The sequence below is a fragment of the Lycium barbarum genome, chromosome 1, assembly GCF_019175385.1.
Source record: "Lycium barbarum isolate Lr01 chromosome 1, ASM1917538v2, whole genome shotgun sequence".
In the NCBI taxonomy this organism is placed as follows: Eukaryota; Viridiplantae; Streptophyta; class Magnoliopsida; order Solanales; family Solanaceae; genus Lycium; species Lycium barbarum.
In genome coordinates, this window is record NC_083337.1 from 102,947,119 (window position 1) to 102,955,622 (window position 8,504).

The following is an 8,504-nucleotide window of genomic DNA, read 5'->3' on the forward strand; positions in this document are numbered from 1 at the left end:
GATACACCCTCCATATGTTGATCCTCAAACCCGGAAGAAGGCGGACAAAGAGGAGGCGTGGAATCGGGGAATCATTGCGAACGAGAAAAAATAAATGCTCCTTGTGCAAAACAGTTGGAACAAAAAACAACATGTCCAAACCGAAATGCTCCATAGTTGTTAATTGCACTGTGTTGTAATAATAGTTATTTGTTGGAACTTTATGACATTTTAATGTTGTTCTTTTTTAGAATGATAATTTCTGTTCTTGGTGTTTGTGAACTTGGTTTATATGATATGTTGATCGTGTTCAATCACAAATGTGTGTATTCTGAGGTTAATAAATTGTTGAACAATTTCCAACAACTAATGAATATGTTGCAACAACTCTGTAACTTGTTGTGTTTTATCCAACAAGTAACAGGACTTATTGCAGCAACTAGTATCTTGTTGGGTTTTATCCAACTGCTAAAAGATTTTCAACAAGTAAGCAATCTGTTGCAACAACTGACAGGCCTTGTTGCAACAACTAAGTTACATTTTGGGGGTTTTCCAACAAGTGGAGTGACTTGTTGCAGAAACTGGGTAACTTGTTGTGTTTATCCAACAAGAGTAAAGACTTGTTCAACAACTATGTCACTTGCTGCAATAGATACTACAATTGTTGCAACAGATACTACATTTGCTGCAACATATATTACAGTAGTTGCAACAGATACTACTTGATTCACCCATATTTAGTGATCAACAAAGGGAAATCAATGATATTTAGTGATAAACAAAGGAAATCAACGATATGTAGTGATCAATTTATAATACTTAATCAATTTGATGGTATTTTGAGTTAGGAAAGATGATCTACTAAGTGAGTATGCACTAAATCCAATGATCATTAGAGTGAATTGATATCAACTACTTGATTCACCCATATTTAGTGATAAACAAATGAAATCAATGATATTTAGTGATTAATATATAATACTTAATCAATTTGATGGTATTTTGAGTAAGGAAAGATGATCTACTAAGTCAGTATTCACTGTGAACTACTTGATTCACCCATAGTTAATGATAAACAAAGGAAATCAATGATATTTAGTGATCAATGTATATACTTAATCAATTTGATGTATTTCGAGTCAGGAAATATGTTATACTAAGTCAGTATGCACTAAATCAAGTTATCATTAGAGTGAATTGATGTGAACTACTTAATTGACACATATTTAGTGATAAACAAAGGAAATCAACGATATTTAGTGATCAATGTATAATACTTAATCAATTTGATGTATTTTGAGTCAGGAAAGATGATCTACTAAGTCAGTATGCACTAAATCGAGTGATCATCAGAGTAATTTGATGCGAATTACTTGATTCACCCATATTTAGTGTTAAACAAAGGAAATAAATAGTATTTAGTGATGAATATATATATCTACTAATATCCTTAATGGATTAGATAGTAATTTCATGGATTAGATGGGCAATTCTAAGTGTATTCTTCCTAAATCGAGTGATCATTAGAGTGTTTTGATGTGAAGTACCTAATTCAACCATATTTAGTGATAAACAAATAAATTCAATGTTATTCAGTATAACCAAAGGAGTTCAATATGATCAATATCTTGAATATGTTGCAACAATGGAGGTGTTGTTGCAACATATGAGATACCTGCTGCAACATATGAGTAAGTTGTTGCAACATATAAGATATCTGCTATAACATATAAGTAAGGTGTTGCAATAATTCAGATCTGTTGCAACAACTAAGCAACTTGCTTAAACATATGATCCATCTGTTGAAACAGATTAATAACTTGTTGCAACTTCTTCAACAAGTGTATGATTTGTTGCAACAAGTAACTCATATGTTGTGACATATTTTTTAGTTTTTGCAATAATTTAAGCCATTGTTTGATTTTTTCTAACAAGGTGAATAATTTGTTGCAACAACTAAGCAACTTGTTTAAAAAGATTAGTAACTTGTTGAAACAGATTAGTAACTTGTTAAAACAAATTAGTAACTTGTTGCAACTTCTTCAACAACTGCATGCATCTGTTGCAATAATTAATAAGCAAAATAAATAAGTTCATAAACAGAAATTGTTCAACAACCACCTTGGTTGCAAATATCACAACGAATCAAAATAAATAAGTTCATAAACATCATTCACAAATAACATAAAGGACAAAAAAAAAAAAAAAAAAAAAACAGAAATTGTTCAACAACAGCCTTGTCTCCAAATACTACAACTTAAGTAATAATTTGCTCAGCAACTGCCTTCTAAGGTGTAGCGGATTTCCTTGATCTACTCCATCTCCTTCATTTCCATCATCAGTTTCTTCATCTTCTAGTTCTTCTTCACTTTCTTCATTTATATCTACTGCTTCTTTGCTCCGTTCTTCATCTCTTTCTAAGGATTGATTGTCAGTTTGGCTGTTCAATTTGACTATATCTTTCCTCAACATTTGCTGATTCATAAATAAATTGTCTACTTGTTGCAACAAGTGTATAAATTGTTGCAACAACTACAAATCTGTTGGATATCTTCTACAAACAGAACCAAATAACTGAAGCTATGTCCAACATATTTGTAGTTGTTGCAACATATTGTCTACTTGTTGCCACAACTACAAATCTGTTGGATATCTTCTACCAACAGAACCAAAAAACTAAAGCTATGTCCAATAGATTTGTAATTGTTGCAACAGATTGTCTATTTGTTGCAACAAGTGTAGAACTTGTTGCAACAACTACAAATCTGTAGGATATCTTCTACAAAAAAACTAAATAACTGAAGTTATGTCCAACAGATTTGTAGTTGTTGCAACAAATTGTCTACTTGTTGCAACAAGTGTAGAACTTGTTGCAACAACTACAAATCTGTAGGACATCTTCTACAAAAAAAAAAACTAAATAACTGAAGCTATGTCCAACAGATTTGTAGTTGTTGCAACAGATTGTCTACTTGTTACAACAAGTGTAGAACTTGTTGCAACAACTACAAATCTGTTAGATATCTTCTACAAACAGAAGCAAATAGCTGAAGCTATGTCTAACAGATTAGTGAGTCGTTGCAACAGATTGTCTACTTGTTGCAAAAAGTGTAGAACTTGTTGCAATAACTACAAATCTGTTGGTTAGCTTCTACAAATAGAATCAGATAAATACCAGGACAAGAACAAAAAAACTATTTGTTGGATATATTTTCCTAAATCCTGAACCATACCATACGGCAACAGAAAAACCATCTATTCACTACAAACTTTTCCTAAACCCAAAAAAAATAAAAATTCAAAACTTCCTTTCAAGATTATTTTTGGATGGGGATGGGATGGGGTGGGGTGGGGGGGGGGGGGGGGAACCAAAAATAAAAACTTTCCAATATTCTTTTTAAAACAATTTTTTTTTTTGGGTGGGTGGGGGAAGTAAGAAACCAAAAAAAAAAAAAAAATTCAAAACTTCATTTTGTTGTGGGTGGGGGAAGTAAGAAACCAAAAAAAAAAAAAAAAAAAAATTCAAAACTTCTTTTCAAGAAAAAACATGTTTTTTTGGGGGGAGGGGGTGCTGGTGAGAAAAAACAAAAAAATTTCAATACTTCTGTTTTTTTAAAACAAATTTTTTTTTTTTGGAAGGGTGAGGGGTGCAAAAAAAAACAAAAAGAAAAACTTTTCAATTTTTTTGTGGGGGTAGGGGGTAGGGGTGGGGACCGGTAAAACAATTTTTTTTTTGGGGGTGGGGTGTGGGGGGCTGAAAAAACAAATAAAGAAAATCAATACTTAAAAAAAAAAATTAGGGGGGGGGGGGGGGGAGGGGGTGGCCGATGAAAAAGCAAATAAAATAACAAAACTTTAAAAAAACAAATTGGGCGGGGGGCGGGGCGGGGTGGGTGAGGGGTGGAAGGAAGAAGAGTGGCGACTGATAAAAAAAAAAAATCAAAACTTTTTTTTTGGGGTGGGGGGTTGATTGCGCGAGGGGAGGGTTGGGAGGAGGAGGGGGGTGAAAAAACAAATAAAGAAATTAATGTTTTTTTAAAACATTTTTTTTTTTAAAAAAAAATTGGGCCGGGAGGGTGGGGGTGTGTGGGGGTGGAGGAGGAGGAGAGGGTGCTGGTGAAAATCAAATAAAAAATATCCAAACTTTTCTTTAAATTTTTTTTTGGGGGGGGGGGGGGGGGGGGGAAGGGTGGGGCTGGGGAATGGTGGGAGGAGGAGAAGGGGGGCTGGTGAGTTTTTTTTGGATTAAGTTGGAATCTTTTTGTATTTTATAAAAGATTAAGAAGTTTGAAAAAAATACATTTTGAACCCAATCTTCTTAATTCCAAATTTAATTGGGTTTTGATTTGATGTGGTCTCCACAAGTCACCTATACTAATTTGACAACTAAAAGGTCACCTTTAGTTAAATCTTCGAACTAAGTCATTTAATACTAAAACAATTAATACTAAAACAAAAAAGTTATTTATAATTGAATGTATTATATAGAGCTTTTCACCTCAAAAACATTGGAGAATAGTTCCTTGGTTTCAATTTATTTGGCATGAAATTTTTTATTGTGATACAAGTTATGTGAGATCTCTTTTTGTCTCACAAGTTAGTGGATACAAAGTTTTAGATAGTTCCTTAACCTCTGGATGTCCCAAGGGCCACATATCTGATGACTGAAAAAACCATACTTGATTTTTTGAGCTGATCAGATTGATATTTTTAGCTTTTGATATCTTTACGTTATATAATGGATTGATTGAGAGATGTACTAATTAAATTCTTCATGTAACTTGCCTTATTAGATGTACAATGGCAAAAGATTACAATGAGCAAATCGTGAGCCTAAAGCTTCACAAAACAACTCGTGCGATGGATTTGGTTAAATGTTCAAATGCCAGAGAAGGCTCTAACAGTGTATTCCATTCGATCATCTACATGTTTGGAAAAGAAATTCAATAATTCGAAGTTATTAAATGGTCTAAACCTCATAGGGTGCTTCTCGTCAACAAGCTCTTCTGGTATAACTATCATTCTGTCGATATATGAGAAATGTGCCACAGTGTACCTTGGTTCGGTTTCCCTCACCATCACCCTGTGGTCTGGACAATGCAATCTACCGTTGCTCCATGCCTTTGCCAGAAGAAATATTCATATAGAGTTAATTTAGCAACATAATATAGGTTAACTACTCACTGTTTAATAGTAACAATTGCTTACATTTGTTGTGAAAAAGCATACGGATTAAGAAAAAAGTTAATCGTTTATTTAGAACAACTAAAGTATGATAATTTAATGTAAGAAAATTAAAGTGTATTTCACGAAAAAGATTATCCGGTAATTAGGTGGATGACTCAAAAGATAAATATATGAAAATTACATTTGTTGTACATTTGTTTTCACTTAACTTGAATACTAATACATACATGAAAATAAGTATTAGAAAAAGAACACTCTAAGAGAAAAGGTCATTAACCAAATTTGGCGGGATAAGCTTTTGACTTCCTTTGAGATGGTGCTTTTCTAACCCTCAACCAACACGATACAACTAACAGTGTTCTCACTTACTTTTCATGTGACTTGAATGTTCAAATATTGTTTGCTGTTTGGTGATAGAGTTGTTCTACCACTAGAGCAAACCTCACTCGCCATTTAGAATTTTAGATGTTGTGTTTTTTAATCAATCCTCACAGAACCCAGCAAAATTAACAATTACGTTTCCAATCGAACATTCAATTAGCTACACCATTTGGTGATACCACTAGAGCAAACTTCACTCATCATTTAGAATTTTAGATGACATGTTTTTATAACCCTCAACCCGCCCAGTAGAATTAACATTTTTCCCCTCGTAACTTTCAATTAGCTATACCGCTTGGTGATGGAGGTGTTCTACCACTAGAGCAAACCTCACTCTTCATTCAGAATTTTAGACGTGTTTTTTAAATAAACAATTCACCCAGTAGAATTAACATATATTTTCCACTCGAACATCCAATTAGATATATATGGTTTGGTGATGGAGGTGTTCTACCAATAGCAAACCTCACTCGCCATTTAGAGTTTTAGATGACATATTTATTAAACCCTCAACCTACCCAATAAAACTAACATTATTCCAATCGAACATTCAATTAGCTATACCGATTAGTGATAGAGGTGTTCTACCACTAGAGCGAAATCTCACTCGTCCTTCAGATGATTTGATTATCAAATTAGTAAAAGTCAAGGTACCTAATTTAGGCATGAGGAAATTAAGGTTAAAGACTTAACCAAAATGCTTCCCCTACCATGACAACAAATGAATTAGCATGAGCCATATCAACAGCCACCCATTCACCATCTTTAGTCTTCACTTCTAAACCATTTACTTGGTTTTGGTGAAGTATGGTCAAAAAAGTTTTATCAGTGTGAACTTGGGAGCCAACATTTGATTCATCTAATTGTGGTGCTCGATACTTTATTAATCGAAGAAGATAAGTGGTTGATTTTTCGAGCGAATCATAGCATCTCTCTACTCCATAGCTCTCAAAAACCATCCTTTTCACCTTCTTCTCCAAACCAGCTACTATGTTTGCATAGTCGTGAATAATTTCACTAAATAATAAAAGAAAAAAATAACAGTAGAAATACAAATTCTACGAATTTTTATAAATATCACTATTCTTTGTGAGTTGAACTTATATACACTGTCAGTTCCTCCATCTTAAACTATATTTTGTTTTCACCTGCTGAATGCATAACAACTTTTGAAACCAGATAAAAATAACTTTTTAAGAAGATAAAAGAATATAGAGATTTTAGAAATGAAAAGAGAGAAACTACACAAATTACATCCTATTATATGCCATGAAGGTTTTATAAAAATTTCGTCAAGTAAATTAATGTCCGAGTTCAAAAGAAGAAACTACCTACCAAAATATTCTAATTTAAACGAAATATCGGACACTTGTGACTTCACCAAGTGCAATCTATAATCAGTTGCGTTATAAAGAAATTGTTGTTATACTCACTCTACTATGCATTTTATATGACGGTATTTGACTCAATGCGGAATTTAAAAAAATAAAGGAATGACTTTTACCACGTACCAAAACCTTAGAAAAAAGTTGACTTAAACATGCCATGCTAGTTCTGCGGCTGTAAGATCATGTGATTACGAGTAAAATTTAACTAGTTTTCAGATATAGAAAGGTATCACTTTTTTTTTATACAACAAATTGAGTACCTAAAGTGGTCATTTCCGCAAGGCCACATGAGGTTCGTAAAATTTTGAACTCCTTCATCAGTCATTGCATCTCCAATATTAATGCCAAGGCTTTCATGAAGAGGCATATCAGGGACTTGTCCATAGTAGCCATAGAATGGCTTTTCAGAAGTGTTACAAATTTTTGTTTCTGTGGGAAGATCAAATAATTCTTCAAGTGCATGAAATATATCATTATTTAGCTCTGGTGAAACCGAGTCGTAAACTGCCACGAAACAACCGTACTCTTCCAATATGCACGGCGGACTTCATCACAATTGGAGAGCCAATTTGGCGTATGAGGTTTTAAGTACTCATTTGAGAGGTTCAAAAGAGGAAGTTTTAGAGGTGCTTGGTGGCCCATATTTTATATATATAGCAAGTGATAGAAACCCCAAAACTTTTGTGTGAAGAATGTCTTGTTTCCTTGGATCCTTTGTATAGGGAAACAGATTTTGTATATTCCTATATTTTTATCTATCTAAAGTCCTCTTAGACGTGCCTCATGTTTATTGCTTATGTCAAAGTATTAAACAAGTAATTGTTCTAATTAAATGTATTTAGACAATGACGAATTTGAGAGAGACATTTTTTAAGAACTATATAAGATAATTTTTCTTTTCATTTATGGTTGACTTGTTTGTATGGAGATTGATTTTACGGCGCATTACAAATGTTCTTTTGTTATATGATTCCTCTTCACAGTCGATCGGTAAATTAAACTAGAACACAGAAAATTAGTAAATAAAACATAACAGATTTTAACGAGTTATTTTCGTTTTCAAGTTATAGTTGGTCATACGAGAGATCTTTTCCTCATTATTTGTCTAATCTACTCTTATTATTTCAAACGTCAGGTTCCACATGACCAAATTCAAAGTTAGTTGGTGTTGACATGATATTTCAGGTTTCTTTGTAGCTGCTAGATCCATGTACTTATATAGTTAGATTTGTTTCGTCACGAATTTGTTGCGTGCATAACATATTTCTTGGAATTGAAAAATATAATCAACTGCCAGAAGTTTTATAATTGATTATTTTGTGTTAGTTATGTTGAGGCTACTTGTGAGTAGCAAGTTACAATATTGTTTCAATAAATATATATACATTGAATAAGTTAGAAAAAAACCACCCAATTAAAGAAATGTATGAATGCTAGATTTCAAAGATTAATAAAATAAGAGGTTTTGTCGTTAGAACAGATAACCCAATGGAAGCAATGATAAATAAATACGCATAGAAAAGGAAAGGGACGAAATATGGAAAAATAATAAAAAAAGAGTAGAAGAGA

General features: G+C 32.9%; 1 pseudogene; it reads right to left on the reverse strand.

Moving 5' to 3' along the window:
• Positions 1–4,857: 4,857 nt before the first annotated feature.
• LOC132613168 (deoxypodophyllotoxin synthase-like) lies at positions 4,858–7,577 on the reverse strand (annotated as a pseudogene).
• Positions 7,578–8,504: the final 927 nt, after the last annotated feature.